Here is an 18,510-nt window from a genome sequence, read left to right as displayed (position 1 = left end):
AAAAAAAAAAAAAGCACTGTGAATTATTTCATTCCTCCCCTCCTCCTTGTTCTTGAGCTAATTGGCTGACAATCGGGAAAGTGCCTGGCACTTTTACCCAGTTACCCTCTGGCGAGTGGAAATGGCTGGGGCAGCTGACACGGTGATTTATGGTGTGAGCAATACAATCCAAGCCCTGCTCCACTGCTGGAGGATAACCTGTAGCTTACAGGCTTTTAGTTTCCCTGGTGTTGAGAGATTATTAGTGTCAGTGTGCAGAGCCAGTTTTAACCTTCGCTGTCTGGATGTCCTGATAGTCCTTTCGTCATAATTCCTGTCTTTCTTACTTCATTTGGGTTCAGCTGTCCCCTGGGAAGCTGTTTGTGTTTGTTGGGGACTGTTTTTCTCACAGTCTCAGTGAGAAACTTCAAGTATTTTTCACTCTCATTCTTGTAGGGAAAAGCTCACAGTGCTGTCAGAGTGTATTTTCCCAGTAGGAATAGGGGGATTTGTGTGAGGTGGGATATTGTGGTTCCCACTAGGTTCACAGGTATCAAGAGGCTCCAAAGCCAGTTCAATGAGTCTTGTTGTCCCTATCTGCTTCTTGCCTGCCCCTTCTTAACAGACAAGTCTAGCTGAAGTGGTCCTGGAAACATGATTTCCTTCATCCACAGAAAAGTATCCTCCAGGGGAGGATGTAGAGATACTGGTGTAGGACATGGTAGGGGCTGGTCGGTGCTGTCCTGACTTGCTTCTTAGAAGAAAAGCATTCTGCCTCCAAGACTTGCTGTTGGGCTTCTTGAACTGGTGAAGGTTTAACTGTAGTCCTTATTAAGAAAAGGAAAAAACAAAACCAGTAGAGGGCTGGTGTAAACTCTGTGTAAAAGAAAAAAACAACCAGAAGTTACTAGTTGATTGATTAATGAACGTGTTAGCACCAAACTGCTTGCAGCAAGTCTGGGCTTTATGTCCTCTGGGACACATTCAGCACATACAGAAACGTTGTGCAGCCCCTGGGAAATTCCCTAGGGGAGCCCTCCCCTCACCTGGGGAAGCTCTGGCATCGTAAAGGGAGGGGAATTACTCAGTGACTGACCATTTTCATCGTAACCCACAGTGGGCACTTCTAATTTCTCTGTGCCAGACATCATCCGGTTCAGAAACATTTGTATGTCCAGCTGCAGCTTCTCTGCTGTGCTTTTAACATCTTAACAAGGGACCCTCACAAGATTTCTTTCCCCCCCTTCTCTAATGAGTGGCTGCCCAGGTGCACGTGTGGCAGAAAAAGCAGAGAGGGGGCCACAGGCTCTGCTTGGTTTTGTTGTTATTTTTTTTTTTTTTCCTGTAGGAGCAAAAGCATGTTCTTGCAGCCAGGGAGGAGGAGAGAGCAGACCAAACTCAGAAATGTTTGGAGTTTGCTTTTGAAAAATATACTGCAGTGTCCACAGAATAGCTCAGTGTTCAGCCTGCGGCGTTTGCCCTGTGTGAGAGCAGGGCTGGATGTGGGGGCTGCTGAGGGGATCCGGTGGGGTGAGTCCCCTGAGGAATGGTTTGGAAAATAATATTTATTCTGAAGTTACCAACAAAAGCCCCGTTGAGAAACCTTTTCTGAGCTGTGGGGGTAAGGCATTGCTGCCATGGGTGGTTTAGCAGTAATTGGAGAGAGCAGGGAAGTGTATCCCAGCTGGGGAAATCACCGCCGCCACCCTGTTGATTGGGTGGCCGGTCATTAATGAGGGGCTCCTGGGAACTCCCTTGCTGTACGTCACTGGCAGAGTCCCATGGCCACGTCGGGTAGCTCCTCTGCTGCTGGGAAAGCTGGCTTTCCTCCGGCTTCCTCCAGCTCCCCTAATCACCAAGGTTCCTGCTGACTCTGCTCCAAGCGGCTCTGCCGTCACAACTTCTGGCCACGTTTGGCTGCACATGTTGAATGCAAAAAGTGTTTCAGCAGACTCGCCGTTTCTACAGCACTTGAAAGCGTTTGGTTTCTTGGCAAGGGCATTCAAACTTAGGGGGGGGTGGAAAAAAAAAGTCCTCTGGAAAGGAAAGCAATTTATTTAAAATATACATTCAACACCGTTGTCTCCGACTTCAATAAAGCTGCTTGTTAGTAGATCTTTATAGCCCTGCTGGGATCTGCAGTCGTAGGGCCAGTTGGGGTGCAGGGAATTATTTATTCTGTTTTCCATTCTGCCCATTACACTTGCTGAATTCTTCCCACCTTTTGCTGGTTAATCTGGACCAATTTCTCACTGGTGCTCCCTCTCCTGGGTTCTGCTGGGACCACCTTGCAAGGGAAGGGTTGTGATCCACGCTCCTGTTGTGCCACGACTGCAATTGAAGCAAATGGTCTTTCCCAGGCCGGCTTTGCACCATCAGCTGGGATCTCGGTCTCTGCAATCAGTGCAGTAATCAGAATGGAGATTTTTATCCTGCCTGGCTCTAATTACATGCCTGCATAAGGTGAACCTCTTAATGAGCATTAAAAGATGCATTGTGTGCCATGGAGGGCCTATGTCAAAGGGAACAGGGGATTACTCAGTCATCCAAAAAGCATTTGGTGAAAGTAAACGTGCAATAAATCTTCCTTATCCTCTACATTGCCTCATTTTTTTTCCTAAGCCCTGCACCAAGCCCAACCCCTCCTCCCGAGGAGGTTCAGGCTGTGACTGGCTCTTCTAGCACTGGTTTCCATTCACTGCCCACTGCTCCAAGCTTTCTGAGAAGGAGAGCAGGGGCTGCACGTGCAGCGGGGCAGGGGGAGGAAATCAGCCGTGCAGAGCTGAGTGAGATGAGCAGAGACATCCCTGAGTGTTCACTGTGTGGAGGTCTTCTGAGAAAACTTTACCCTAAGAGGAGCAGTAACTAACCCTTTTAAATACACTTAGATGGCATTTTTATAACCCTTTTTTGTTTGTTTTTTTGTTTATTTCAGTTGTATGGAAATTTCAGTTGTATGGAAATTTCAGCTGGGGCACTTCTGGGAACTGCTCAGCGACTTTTGAGCAGGGATAACTAAGAGGAAAACATGAGTGAGATCAAGTTTTCCTACCTTCCCAAAATGGACTTGCCGTAAGCAAGGACTCCTTGTTCCTCCTTGCCTTGATAATGTAAAACTCTTTTTTGAGCAAATGAGGTTTTCAGTCTCAGCAGCTCATCTGTCTCCAGATCCTAAGTTGTCTTTTCCATGCAGCTTATCCAGCCCTTCCCTTGTTCCTTCCTCAGACTTTGGAGGGTCCTCTGCTCATTAAACAGTTATTCAGGCTTTGCAGCCCTGGGAATCTTTGGGGTTTTGGTTATTTTGCTCTGCTTCTCCATTAGAACTGCAGATTTTAGGCAGGAAGGCAAGGTGTGTCAAAAATTGGCGAGATCCAGCTGAATTCAGACACAGGGTTTGGGTTTCTCTGCTAATGTTGCTCTCAAATGCACTGAGACCTGGAGGGGTTTGCTGAGCCCTCATTTGGTGGTGCAGTTGAGAGGGGAAACCTCAGGAGAATCCAATAAAATTGAGCCTGGCCCTTTTCCCAGCAAACTTGGTTTTAAGTATAGTAGTTCCCCAAAGTCTTCACTGCCACGCTGCTAAGCCCAGATTGAAATCCAGCTTCTGCATTGCTTAGATGGCCTCTCATGAAGGGCAGTTTACTACTTTGTAGAACTCAAAAGGCAAAAAACAGACACAACCATTAATTCTGTAATGGTTCCTGCCACTTTCGATGAGAATTGCTAGCAGATTAAAGTCTCAGATGTACACGGATTGTTCAACCTTCATTTTCATGGTGTATGATTATTCTCTTGGTATCCCTGTCTAGCATCAATATCGTAATAAACCAGGAGCCAACAGTGACAAAGGGACCCAAGGGGTGTTGTGAACTGGTTGTGTTCCTGGGTATCCTGACTCTGTCTTGGGATAAAAAGCCAACTAGATGAGTGTGTGACTGGACACATGCTCCCCAAAAGTTCTGCAGTAAGATAAGTTGTGAGCGGAATGTTTTAGAGGTCTGTGTCACTGCTGGAAGTGGTGGCATGCTGTCTGCAGCCATTTCATCTGGTGGAGGTGAATGAGTGGTTGTTATTTAAAAGCAGGGTACAGGGTTCACAAAACGGGTTGTGAAGCTTGGAGACCTTCTAGGAGCTCACAAAGGGGTTTAGGAGGAAGATCCTGGGCCCTGGACTTCTGGCTGGTTCCTCCTGCCCTGAGCTGCTAGGAGATGCCAGGGAGAAGGTGTCAGATAGAAGGGCTCTCCCCATTCTCTGCTGGTCAGGGTGTGCCACTCAGGACCCCACAGTGAGTGACCCGGGGCCAAAGCAGCAGGTTTGTCACTACCAGGAATGTGCTTCAGAATTTTCTGTGAGGCCTCGTTCCCTCTGTAAATAGCTCCCCACAGGTTTCCTGTGTTCCCACCTGCCCTGTATTCAGGATTTTGTTGGGTTTGTTCCCTTCTGGGGAGATTTACCAGCATAAATTAAAGCTGTTAGAAGAACTGAAGATGGGGCTGAGTTGAGTAGAAATGAAAAATAAGAGTTTCATAAAGTTCATACGTTTCAGCAAGTGCTGGGATGGCACCTGCCACCTGTGACACAAGAGCAGCTGCTGGGCTGGGTCAGCTGGGACTCTGTAACAGGCTGGTGATTTGCAGTTGCCACCCTATTGCCTCAGGGTGCCACTCTGATAAACTTCCTTGGAGGGATTACAGCCACCCTGGGTGATACCAGCTGCAGAGGAACAAGTTAAGGGGATGAACTGGCCATGAGGAAGGGTGGAGGGGCAATGCCTGGTCCTTACGGGGATGCATCCTCCTCCTGGATGAGCACTGTGGGGTGTTTCTGGGGTGGCTCTTCTCAGAAAAGCTGTTTGTTCACAGCAGTTATTCTTTGTACACGTGAAAACAGCAAAGGGATTTCTTTACTTAAATTTGTGGTCTGTTGGCATCCTAGCTGGAGTGCTGGTCTGAACTGGGAGGTTTCTGTTCTGGGGGAGGTCAGGGCTGGTAGGGGCAGGACAAAGTGTTCTTGTGTGTATTTGAACCTGCCAATAATGTGTTAGGTCTTTGCATGTTTTAAAGAGTGGAAAAAAAGTTTTAGTCATGTTTAGAAGAGAAACACCTTCATTTTGAAGATGTGGAGTGTTTGAAACAAAACAGTGCAATGAAAGGTCAGGCTAGAACCAAGTGCAAAAATAGAGTTGTAGATACCTACAGAAAAGTGTGAAGCTTTTCTGAGTTGGAAGAGAAGTCAAGCTGGGTGTTTAATTACCTCTCACAAACTTGCCCATAGTGCTCAGGTGTTTCCTTCATGACTTTCTCAGACTAAAATTAAGAAAACCTGAGGAGAAACCACTCTTCCCCACTGTTTCACCTCTCTGTTTATGTGAGAAAATTGGCTGGAACACAACAGTGTGACCACTGTAGTCTGGAATAAGTGTACATTTCTTCTGGCAGTGAAGATCTCTGCTGGATGTTACCCTGCAAGAATTCAGAAGTGTTTCTGGCCAATCTTCTTCCGTGGAAAAGTTCATGCCTCAGTTCCCACTTCTGTAAAATGGGGTTAAAAATATTCTCCCTCCCTCCCAGGAGCATTGCCACACTCCCTCCACAGCAGTTTGTAAAACACCGCAGAGTTTTTTCACCAGTGTGAAAAATGCTAAATAAAAGTAAAGTGATACTATTTTAAAGAATATTCTAAGTGCTTCATGCTCCAGTGAATGACTACAAATAACTAAGAAAACATATTATGATAAAGATTCACAGTTAGAGGTCGGGAGCACTCGAGGCTGGGGAAGCTGTTGCTTTTCAGCACTGATGGCCCAGCAGCCACCCAAAAAAGATGCTGAAAGGTGTAAAAGAGATCCAAGTACCACTGAAGATGTTCCTTGCACCAGATGAGCAGACCCACCAGCAGCACAGGCTGGCTCTTCACATCTGAGAGCATCTGACAGGAATGACTCACTGTCTAATGAGTTTACTGCTGTGGTTTGTATCATTACTGAAGTAATCCTTTTAAATTCAGGGAGCATTTATTAAAATCTTGCTGCCTTTGCAAACCTGCTTTGAATGGCTCTGGTTGCATTCAGAAACAGTAAAGCTAGGCAGGTTCAAACCATTACTGCCAAACTGGAGGGTTTTTTTCATAACCTTAAGGCAGCACTGTGCTCTTTTGCTGCTGAAGGAAAAGCCTGCAGTGATGGTTTTATGATGCATGATGCAGGTTTTAGGCCTTTAAAGAAGTGAAGGGAAAGTCCCACGTGAGGTGTTGGTTGCTTTCTAATCTCCATGGAATATAGTTGCTTTTTGATTCTGCCTGTAATTCCTGGCTGTGGACACAGTCTGCTGCCTTTGTGTTTTATCTGTCATCCACCTGTGGGGATTGGCTGCAAAGTTAGGAAATACTTTGTGTTCGTATTTGCATTAATCAGAATTTGGAATTGTTGAGAAGGTAGGAGATGGGATGCCAAAATGTTAAACTACATTTCGTAAAGTAAACGGGTGTAAAGGCAGAAATTAAGTTTGTGAATATGACAGAAATCCTCAAATCCTGTTTCTTCTGAGGTGGAAAAAAAGTCTTCCCCGTTCATCAGGGATGTATCTGCCTGTCCTGGGAGGCTTCTTGTTGTGGATGTGTCAGTTGTGTCAAGCACAAAACCTGTCACGAAAAATACAAGCTGGACATTGTTGTTTGGGTTGTTTTGGTTTTTTTTCCTTTTTGAACCCATTTTTACCATCTTAAATTAGAACCATGCCTTCCTAAATGAACAGTGGGTTGGCCATATACCTTGATGACTTTTAATACAAATAAAGGTGAAAAACTTGGTCCTTTTTTACATGGTCAGTGTGTGAACTTCTCAGGTCAAACAGGGCTCCTGGCTGGTGGGGGCTCTGAAAGGACATGGGGACAGAGAGCTAAAAAGGAGATGCTTGTGAGGGGTGTGGGGAGAGGGCAGGAACTGGTACATTGGTACTGAGCAAAAAGTTTAGGTTAAGAAAGGATTAAAAAAAATCCATTTTGTTCTTTCCTTAAGAACAATAAGCCAGTAAAGGATTTGAAGCTGCTGAGGGCACTTGTCGCAGACAATCGCTTTGGAAAGGTGTTTGCTGAAAGCCTTCTCTCTAGTTTGGGAAATAAATGGGGAAAGGCAGAGGTGTCAGTCCCTGCAGCCTCTGCCAGCACAGAGCCACCAGGAGTGGGCAGCAGGAGCATGGCCCAGGCTTGAAAATACCCACAGGTTCACACGGGTAGAAACTGCAACTTTGCGTGACTCAGACCTTAAATAACTGAAGAAATGTGAGTGCTGGGGGGGGGGGGGTTAGTGGAGCTCTGATACTTGGTACTTTTCTTTCCTGCTTTTGCACCAGGAGTGTGCCAGACTAAAGCTGCCTTTCCCAAGGCAGGACACAGCATCTGGAGGGGTCATTTGGTCCTTCCTTGCTGGGTAAAATATTTTTAATATATTTGGGAAGCTGGTTTTGGAAAAGGGTCACGGTTTGTGTCTCTGTGTGAGGTTCTGCTGCTGCTTGCCTGCGTGCAGAGGGTACCTGCCCAGCTGCCATCACCGAGACACCTACATAAAAAGTGATTTTTTGGACTCAATTTTCTTTTCTGTTTGCATTCTCACATGGGTGGCTACTTGGTGCTTGGACTATCACCCTGAGGACTCATCCCTGGTGAGCCCGTTGGCACTCACTGGGCGTGTGGATGTGTGAGAGGCAGGGCAGGGGATGTTTTCCATTTACCAGTGTTGTTTCTGGCACTGCTGCCTTTTCTGTAATCACTGTGGAAACTGTTATGCTTGGGGGTTCATCAAGGAAAGACTGTAAGTTCTTCTAGGAAGAAATATATTAAGCAAGTGACTGTGATACTGGTTTCATAAGGGCTCACTTTAATTGGGAACAGTGTTTTGAGGAGATTTTTACTGGCTGTGTTTCTAATGGGGTTGAGAAACAGCTTAAGTGAAATGGCAGAGAAGGGCATCCAGTGTCCTGGAACTTTGATGTTTGGACTCTGGTGCTGCATTGTATGATGATGTTTCAGGGAAATAAATAATTAAAATAAGTCAAGTTTTCTTTTGAAAAGGAAAAAAGGTTTGAAGATCGATGGGATCTGTCTGCAGAATAGTGATGGTCTCAGCATCTCCTGTGTGTCATGGCACAGGGGGAGGCCTGTGGGTGGCAGAGCCCTTGGACCCACCACTGGTGAAGGAACCCGCTCTCAGGGTCTCACCCTGGCTCTGCATCCACAAGGAGTTTCCATGCTACATGTGTGTGGCAGAGCATTCCTGGAGTGCAGAAAGGCTTTGGGGAGGAAGGCAAGACAGAATGTAACGGTGGGGAGAGGATGAGGTGCAGATGGAGCACTCACTGCCCACGTCACACAGCCCCTGGACCCAAGGCTCTCATTGTCCCATTGCCAAAAATAGCAGTGAGGACAGTGATCTGCTGCTGCCAGCTCACCTTCAGGGCTGGGCTGTCTTCTCTTCATGTCACGTATCAGACAGTAATGGAATGATGTGCACGGTGTGCTTAACCAGGTGCATGGTGTTCCTCATGGACAACGTGACATTTCCTCGTTCACAACACTGTTCACAAATAGGGAAGAAACTTCTGGAGAACTTTTAAAACTCATATTGTAGGTGCAGCACAAAGCAGAGGTGAGCTGAGGCCATGAAGCTCTGGCATTTTGTGGAAAAATTAACCCTCACTGAACTGCAGTGGGAGCTGTTAGATTTCCCCAGTTCCTCCTTATACACAGAAATAAACCTAATATTTTTATTCTGTTTGAGCTTTGCATACTTGGGGAGGGTGTCATTGTTCCTTGTCATGCAGCTGATCTGACCCAGCCCAGAGACTGGATCATGCAAAGTGATTCTGGTCAGAGCATGAGGGCTTCACCTGCTGGATCACATCAAGTCAGGTGGCTCAGCATCCATCTCTGGAGGATGCAACGAGCTTTGCAGCACATCAGCCATGGGATACACATCTTCCATTCTGGGCATTCATGCTCATTATCATTAGCCCCTTATTTATAATCAGGATATCACCATAACGTGCTGCCTATTGGAGAAACTGGCTGTGTGGTCCCAGATTGTGGGATCTTACCCATGCAGGCAAAACTCAGAGGCGGAAAGAGAAAGGGTTATGGTGGCCAGGAGGTGAGGTGACATTGCTAGCTTTCATGTGTGCTGGTTATTTAATTTGTGGTACTTAAGAGTGCTCTTTTTCATTGGCATTTGTGGAGAGGCTGATACCGGAAAGAGGAAAGGAGGTTTTGCCTGTGTTATACATATTTGATGGTTTGTGATTTTACATTTTCATAATTACCTTCATAAGTTACTCCAACTCTCCTCTCACTTCATTTTGGGATCTCTGGAAGCATTCTGTTTGCTTAACACGCTTATTAAAGTCTTTGCAGCATTCAGGAAATGATTTATTGCTCTTGATTTATATGGCACCCCGTGCAAGCTCCGTGGCAGCGGCGTGAGGAGTTATGGTTATTGCAGGAGCACTTCACCCCCCCTGGAAACAAAGACTCCTCCACTGAGCAGGAGAGTGGAGAGTGAGATGGACAGATTCGTACAATTTGATGACCTCAGTGATTAATTATTTATTGAGCTTTTAATTTTGCATCCATCATTCTAGCTCTGTCTCTCCTGACTTCCCAAGGTAGTTGCAGGGGGAGGTAAAGCATCATCAGATACCTTTGGGGGGGAGGTTTGCAGCTTTGTGGGGAGCAGCTCAGCTGTGCCTGTGTTAACTCCTGGGACACCAGAAAGGTGCTAATATCTCCTTCACCCCTGGGTATTTCAGGTCTTCAGAGACCTGCAGTTTTAAGCCCAAAGAGCTGCTTTTCCTCAGTCCTGTGAGCTGGAGGGCAGATGACGGTGTTAATCCGTCCTGGCCCTGAAGCTGATGTGCATAAGCCTCTTATGGACAGGAGGAGTTGCCATTGTTTGTCTTAGCAACTCAAATCACTCCCAGCTTGGCCTGAGCACTCTGCTTTCCTTGGATCTTGTGCTTCAGGGCTTCCAGCAGACATCTGCAGGTGTCAGGAGGGCACTTCTTCTAAATGCCCAAGCAGCTGAGGATGTTTGGTCTTGCTTTTTGTCTTTTCCCTCCTCTTTTTTGAAGGGTGGCCTCAACTGGTCAAAGGACACTGAGGTTTAGGATAATCTGGTGCTATCCAGCATCAGCTTTCATGGATGTGACTTTTTCTTTCCTCGGCTGTGTTGTTTTGCTCATGGATTCGGGATCACTGGATGTGATTCTGGTGAGCTATCTGTGGGATTTTCTTCTTCCCTTACAACCAGGGGCACTTCTGGGACCTCTGCACACCCGACCATTGCCAGAGCCTGTGGGATAGGTGGAAACCCCACAGTTGCTGAGTCTCCTGCATTTGTAGTTACTGGTTTTTATAGAAGCCACCAGAAGAATGTGCAGGACATGAGAAGAGGTGATCTTGTGCTCCAATCCATCCTCCAGCGGAAACGATGAGAGATCTGGGTGCGTGGAGTTCATGGAGCAGCAGTCTGGGACTGAGCAGAGCCAGTCTCTTTGCTTCATCCACCAGAAGCACAGGGTCCCTCCAACTCCCTGACGGTTCCAGCTGCTCTAACAGAAGCAGGGATGGTCATTCGTCACTGTAGGACAGAAAAGCACAAATCATTGAGGAGTCTCCATGAGGTGGACAGATCATCCCACCAGGTTGGGGTGGTTCCTAAAAGGAACAAGCGGGACAAGTGAACTCAAGTCCAGTTCTTCCATCCTCTGCTGCTAGAGGGATCCTGTGTGACCCATGATGTGCCCAAGCAGAAAAACACAACCCGTGTGCTGGACTTGTCCCACACTTGAGTTCAGGCTGGTTCAGACCAGGCGTCGGTGCCAGGAAAAGCTCTGCAGGGCCCCCGCAAAGGGAACAAACATCACCCAACCAAACTTCTTACCACACACTTTCTTTTCCCCTTTCAGAGTGATGGTGTTTTATTGATGAACTGGGCTCATTTGCTCCAAAAGATCCACTTTTCAGCCTGTTCCGTTTGGTGCTGAGGAGGGAAGGGATGGGAATCGCCACAATCAAATTGTAATGAAATGCCAGGCAGTAATTTGCAGCTAGTAAATTGTGGTACCTGCAGTATCATGTGGACATCTGCTCACAGACCCACAGGGCCATTAGTGACTTTGAGAACCAGGATTAAAACACAGGTCCACTTACCTTGCTTTTCATTCTTTCAGTCCGGGGCAGAGAGACCTATTATGTTGAATATTTTATAGCCGTGCATTGTTGCCATCCTTCCTGTGAGTCATTTCTCCACAAGAAACCCCTGCTCACTGGGTTGTTTAACCCCTTTAGAAGGTTTAAAGGCAGGTTGTAAATCTTCTGCAGAAATGGTCTTTGATATGCTGTGTTCGTGCCACTGCATTGCTGCTGTGTGCCAGGAAGGAAAAGCTGCTTTACTCTTCAGCCATCTGCACGCTGGGGGCAGGTTGGCAGCACAACTGGGCTGGCACAGGCATCCCAAAATCACTTGGATACCCAGGCTCAGATCTGAGCTCTGACCCAGGCTGCACTCGTCCAAAGAGGTGACGTTTTGCCCCATGTCTGAGTCCTCCAGAGCCCAAAGTGGAGATGACAGTAGTGAAAATCTGCCTCCTAAACCAAAGTGTTTCCAGCCTGATAGCGTGAGGGTGTTTGTGCTGCCTTGAGATATTTCAAGTGGTGGGTGACTCTTGGTGGAGGGGTTTCCAAATATCCACAGAATCATGGAATTTTCACAGTTGGAAAAGACCTCTAAGATCACCACATCCAACAGTCAACTCCCACCCCCCAAAGACCCCCCAAGAAACCCAAAAATCCACTAGAGCATGTCCTGAAGTGCCTCGTCTACACAGTGTTTAAATACTCTGGGGATGGTGACTCCACCACCTCCCTGGGCAGCCCATTCCAGCACCTGACTGCTCTTTCAGTGTAGAAATTCTTCCTAGTATCCAGTCTAACCCTCCCCTGGTGCAGCTTCAGGCCATTTCCTCTGGTCCTGTCATTACTCCCTTGGGAGAAGAGCCCAACTCCCACCTCCCTACAGTCTCCTTTCAGGTACTTTTAGAGAGCAATGAGGTCTCCCCTCAACCTCCTCTTCTCCAAGCTAAACAATTCCTTCAGCTCTTCCCTTTCCCTGTTTTGCCCCATCCTGTGAAGATGTGCCTGGGCACCCTTGGACTCTCCCTGTTCATGTTCTTACAGACAGTTCTGTGCCCCTACAGCATCTCCAGTGCCTTTGCTAAATGGTATCTTGAGGTCTTTCCAGGTTTTTGTTTAAGAAAATGGCTCAGTGATTGGTTTTGGGCATTCCTTGTGCTTTTTTTGCCTTTCTGACCAAAGAACCTGGACATCTGTTCAAGTATATGTTGTTTTACTGATTTTCAGCAGAGCTCCTGCTATGTAGCAAACCTACCTCATAGGTTTGAGGACAAAAATACACATTTCATTTAAATAACTGTAGTGGAAACTTTCTATGGAAAGAAGATACCCCAAAAAACCCCTGAGAGAACAAAGTAATTGCCTTACAGATTGACTTCCTTTTGCTGCATTGTTTTCCGTTTGCATCAGCCATTTGTCTCCTTTGGGCTTTGCACTTGTGGTTCTTTGGTGTGTCATCCAGCAAAAGTGCAGCAGAACTTCTCTGCACAGAAGAGAATTGCTACTTTTTTTTTTTTTTTCTGGTCTCTTATAAGACAAAAAAAACCCAACAAAAACCAAACCCAACCCAGCTGCACCCTACAAATTGGGTCTGTGACATGAGTGGAATTTAAGAAATTACAGTAAGTCCTGGATGCTGTGCTCAAGGTGATACTTATGTGTCATCCTTCAGGTGAGAAGGTTGAAGACAATGTTAGTGTAGGAAATGCTGATATCTGGGAGCTTCTCGACCAGTGAGATGAAAATACTGCAGCATTTCAGCATGTGCAACGCAGAGATGTGCTTCAGTTGACCAGTGACCAGAGCTTGTCTTGTTGTAGGGTGCCTTTATCAGGCTGCTAAAGCCTTAACATCTCCAGAAGGTTCTGCTTTCTGCTTTGGACCTGAGGGTGTCTGCACAGGGAGATGCACCTTCCCCTCTGGCTGCTGACGGGGTGGGAAGGGTGGTGAGAACTTGTGGTTGCCCGCTCTTGAGGGGAGCCTGGATATTCTTATTTTAGGGGCTGGAAAGTGAAGTTCTTCATTTAGCACTGCTAGGAAGATTAAGCAAAGATTTGTTGCTTAATGAGTCATTAGTACATATGTTTGGCCATCTTATTTTTTACTGAAATAACTGCCTGTATGATTTCTGCTCAGAGATGGAGGCCAGTGTTCTGCAAGAGATTGTTTTCTTTTTTACAGTCTTTTCTATCACTGATTACATCCTAAGCTTAAGTCTCAGGAGTGGCTGGTTCCATCTCAGCTCACAGCCTTGCTCTTTCCTTTAGTTGAGCAGAGAACTTGGACTCTGTAGAAGTGTCAGACAGTCCCAAACACTTCCCTGTATCTGTCATTTTCTTTGCTTCTCTTCATGATTTCTAAAGGCAACGACTGTGCTTTTTAACAACTTGAAAAAGTTCTGAAAGACCATGCTCAAGTAAAATAAAACCCACGAGCACCAGAAATGTGCCACAGGGAGAATTTTTCTGTTGCTCTTGGTATGGCTGTGGGAACGATGAATGAATGACTGCAGAAACTGCCACGGACACGGTCGTGCTTGGCAGCTGATTTGTTTTGCGAACGTTGTGTTTCTCATGTCGATACAAGACGTGGGAAGCCAGAGGGGCTGTAGATCTCCTGAGGGTCTTCCAGTCAAGACATCACCCTGCTTGTGGCTCTGCAGCTGTTACCTCATGGAAGCCTCATCCCTGGCAGTGTTGAAGGGCAGGTTGGATGGGGCTTGGAGCAACCTGGGCTGGTGGGAGGTGTCCCTGCCCGTGCAGGGGGGTGGATCTAGGTGATCTTTAAGGTCCTTCCAACCCAAACCAGTCAGTTATTCTGTGAGGCTGCAGAGGCTGTTCCATGGATCCCAGCCAGGCTGGAGAGGTTGGAGCTGCCTGTCTGAGGAGGCATGTTGTGTCTCCTACAGGGAGCTGACTGAGGGGTTTGCATCCTGCCCTTTCATATCACCTTTTTTTGCTGAAACACTTTGTTTGAATTCCCATTGCCTGCTGAGCAAATGCCCAGAAGATGAGAAAGACATGACCTTCTGGTCAACTTAACAAAAAGCCACCTGGAAGTTCATAGTTTAATTGATAGTGAGTGATCTTAGGAGAATATGGAGCCTGATGAGGTCTCTGGTTTATATTTGGAAAAGAATCCAGAGATATTTCCTTCTCAGTCACTAATCACTGATTTCAAAGCACCACAGACTGCTGGACTTGTTTTTCTTTTTTCTACTTGTTTGTGACTGCAGTATCTTCTGCTGAAAGTGCATCTCATTCACCTCAGACCACAGCTTCAGGCTTCTTGCTTCCTGCCTGGGAATGTGCAAGTAAATGGTGATAGTGGGTCTAGAAGAGGTGCATGGAAAACAAGAGATCTGACCTGGGGAAACTGTCAGGAGTTCCCCCAAAGCAGGAGCTTTGTGCCAAGTGGCAAGTGGGTTTCACCCAGTAGCACCAGGGAGTTTGCCCAGTCAGGCAGCGTGGTCAGTGAATCCTTGTGGGGGCTTTAGTTTAATCCCCTGGACGATGACAAGAAAGTCCTGGTTAGGCATGATCTTAATCTTGACATTGATGTTAATTAATCCTGATTCATTGTTATGAGGGTATGAGGCCAGGCAGGAAATGAGCAAAAAGCATTAATGAGAAAAAAAAACCCAGAATATCTGATTTCACACTTCAGGGTGTGGGGAGGGAAAGCCTTCAAGATGCTGTCTTCTTGCTGCAGTAAAATAGATTAACTTTTTTGGGTTTGGCTCACAAAGTGCTCTTTTCCCTCACCCTCAGAAGCATCTGATGTAATTAAGCTCAGAAGCAATGGCCCTTTCCAACTCTTTCCTGTCAGCAGGGTGAAATAGCACATCAATGGTAGATTTTATTTTTCATTCCTCTTTGTGGGTGAATAGCCACTAGAGCAGTTCAGTTCCTCAGTGCTGTGTTATCTCCTGAGAGCCTCAGCTTTGCTAGTACCTGTTTTCAGCTGCTGAGTCAAGACCCTGGATCCTTTTGGTTGTACCTGTCACTGGCTGCATCTTGTGATGCAGGTTTCCTTGGGATGCAGCTCTGGTGAGGGCAGAGGGGCTGAAGTTCTGCAGCAGCACTGTAGGAGCCTCTTCTGCCCTGCTGCAGAGAAGGGCAACTGAGCTGATGAGGAGTTGTGAGAACCAGCCCTATGAGGATAAGCTGTGGGGAGACCTCATCACCCTCTACAACTGCCTGAGAGGAGGTTGTAGGGAGGTGGGAGTTGGGCTCTTTTCTCAGGTGAATAACAGGACAAGAGGAGATGGCCTGAAGCTGCACCAGGGGAGGTTTAGACTGGACATTAGGAAGAATCTCTTTACTGAAAGAGTGGTCAGGCAGTGGAACAGGCTGCCCAGGGAAGTGGTGGAGTCACCATCCTGGGAGGTATTAGGAAAATTTCTTCACAGGAAGAATGGTGAGATCTTGGAACAGGCTGCTCAGGGAGGTGGTACAGGTGATGTCCCAGGAGGTGCTCAGAAAACATGTGGTTCTGAGGGAGATGGTTTAATGGTTTGGGGTTGTAGGGTAGATGGTTGGACTTGATGATCTTGAAGGTCTTTCCAGCCTTGATGATTCTGTGATTCCTTTGTCAGGGAGCAGAGCTGATTGTGTGACTGTTCTGAGCTGTTGCAAAGGAGACTTGCCAGACATCTCCATGCTAGGCTAGTTGTGTGATTTACAAAGCTGTTTTTAACCCAAAATAGGGTTTTGTTTGGTTTTGTGGAGTTTTTTTGTTTGTTTTGATTTGGCTTTTTTATTTTATTTTCATCTAAATGGTTTTGCAAGCTTTTATTCAACGGGAAGGGAGAGGGAACAAGGCCCTTCTCTGTCTGAAGGCACCTGCTGAGGGAACGTGGGAGTGGTGAGCTGCCTGGTGGACCTGGTGCTGTCTTCCAGATCTTCCAGATCTGGATCTTCCAGAAATGCCCAGGGAAAGGTCTTAGGAGCTCTGACTCCTCTGGCTTACGGAAGAGAGGAATTTTTAACTTGTGTTCAAACTGCTCCCGCAGTCATTGCCTGGAGACAGAAAGCACAGAGCCTTGTTAGAGGGGCTGACAGCAGCTACTGGATCTCAAGTGCCTGGACTGCTGCTTTTTTTTTTTTTTTTCCTTTTTTTTTGGTTTCTTTTCCCTTTTAATCTGATATTCTTTCTTCAAAACCCAGATGGGGCAGTTAAGATGCCTCCCAGTTAAGACTGATGTAGCTGATTGGCAGCAGCCTGCCTGCTGTTTCGTAGGATGCTCCCGAACTGAAGTGGGGTAAAGGCTGGAACTTCTGTTTGTCAAAGGGGATGTGAAAGGAAATCTCTTCAGATGTTCATGCATCAGCAAGACCAGCATTTATTCCCCTTGGCATTTCAGCTGCTGTTTGTGATAAAGATGCCCTGGAGAAGCCATAGTGGGGTGATGTGACAGTAATCCTCTGCTCAAGCCAGAGCAGTTTTGCACTGGCTTGCATCACTGTGTGCTTCTGAAATGCTGTGTTTGGGGTTTATTATTATTATTAATTATAATTATTAATTTTTATTATTATTATTACTATTATTATTATCATTATTATTTTAACTTTCCCTTTAAAATGAAAATTCACTTCTGTTACAAGCATCCGTGATGCCTGTTCTGGCACTAGGTTTTCCTGGCTCACCTCCAGCCAGGTGCAGCAAGGCTGTGGTGCTGCTGGGAGCAGCAGTGGCTGCACTGAGCCCCTTCTGGCTTCTTGATAATCCCTGCTGAGGCTCTCTGCACAGAACAGAGGCAGCCCACTTGCCGGGTGGGCAGAGGGAAGATGTTGTGGCTTGGTGATGAGCCTGGACCAGGCACTCGAAGGAAGCTGTAAGACCCTTAGCCAGCCCAGGTGAGATGCTCTGTGGCAGCCTCCACCTGCCAAGCTGGGAGAGAAGCTTATTCAAAATCTATTTTTGCACTCAATAACAATGACTAAAAAGACTTGCTTTCACTCCTCAGCCATCAAACTCCTGCCCTCCAGCCCCAAAGTTATTCTGCTCGGGTTGCTTCTAATGAGAAATCAGTGCTCTGAGCAGTGATGTTACAGTCTTTTTCACCTGCCATCAGATATTTTCCATGCCATGTGGGAAGGCAGATTTGTAAAAAAATAAAACTACTTTCTTATCATATCATGGACTGCCACAAGCAGGGCATTTGCAAATCTTTGAGTGAGACCTCTGTTGAATATACTTTAGTATTTTCCTAAATAGAAGGATTCTTTTGAGATGACACCACTGGACAAGGCTTTTCTTGTAATGTGGCATGTCTTCTGTGTTGGAATTGGCACAGGACTTGGTCCTCTCAAGCCTCTCTTTCTTCTCCACAATCTTGATGTAATAATACCTCTTACCTGGCCTGCATAGATAGACAACAACTGGGGACATTGGGCTGCCTTTGTGGGTCACCTGGTGGATGGGCCTGTGGCTTCAACTGTCATAATGTAGTTAATTAATAACAACTTGGTTATGTAGGTTCAGCTGGTCACTCATTGGGTTGCTTCACCCCTTGAAACAAAGAAAATTAAGACTTCAAGGTAGACCCAGCTACTCCAAGCCCTTTCCTGATGGACAGTGTGCTGATTTTCTGTTGTGCTGGGGAGTCCACAGCTGTCCTTGAATTTCTGTCTAATCTTAGTCAGGAAGTATTTCCTAGTGTCTAACCTCTGTTCCTTGCTGCTGTTTAGGACTATGACAGCATGTGCTGCTCTTGACAAGCTAAGAAGAGACTTTGTTCCTTTCTATTGTGACACTCTTTATGTGTTTGAGGACCATTATGATGCCTCCATGCTTTTTTGTCATGGTTTTTCCTATCTGTGCTTTCTCAATCTCTGATCATTCTTGCTGTCTGTACTGGGACTTCCTCTACCATTTTATTGAAATGCAGTGTCCAGTAACAGGACTTTATTATTACTACATAATCCAAAAGTTCCCTTTGTGTACCTGGTGAACAGTGCCCTTCTCTGCACATGGCTGTGTGATGATAGAGGGAAAAAATCCCTCACAATGAGGGTGCTGGAGCAGTGGAACAGGTTGCCCAGAGAGGATGCAGATGTCTCATCCCTGGAAACATTCAAAGTCAGGCTGCATGGGGCTCTGAGCAGCCTGATCTAGTTGAAGATGTCCCTGCTCACTGCAGGGGCTTGGACTGAGTAACATTTAAAGGTCCCTTCCAACCCAAATCCTTCTGTGATTCTCTGCTGGGTTTTATTACAGCAACTGTTGCTCCTGTTCAGTTAGTGATCCATGGTAACCCTGAGATCCTTTTTAAAAAACCCAGCCTTGTGAGCTGATATTTATTTCTCTCATGAATGTGTCATTGATTATTCCTGCCTTAGCACTGTT

The 18,510-nt window shown here is 46.4% G+C and overlaps 1 protein-coding gene across 9 annotated transcripts in view; it reads left to right on the top strand.

Moving 5' to 3' along the window:
* HIVEP3 (HIVEP zinc finger 3) overlaps positions 1–18,510 on the top strand; it is a 273,818-nt gene that overhangs the window by 153,764 nt on the left and 101,544 nt on the right. The window lies entirely within an intron of this gene.

The sequence above is a fragment of the Apus apus genome, chromosome 21, assembly GCF_020740795.1.
Source record: "Apus apus isolate bApuApu2 chromosome 21, bApuApu2.pri.cur, whole genome shotgun sequence".
NCBI classification, from domain to species: domain Eukaryota; kingdom Metazoa; phylum Chordata; class Aves; order Apodiformes; family Apodidae; genus Apus; species Apus apus.
Note: the sequence above shows the minus strand (reverse complement) of the source record. Positions and strands in the feature narration are given on the sequence as shown.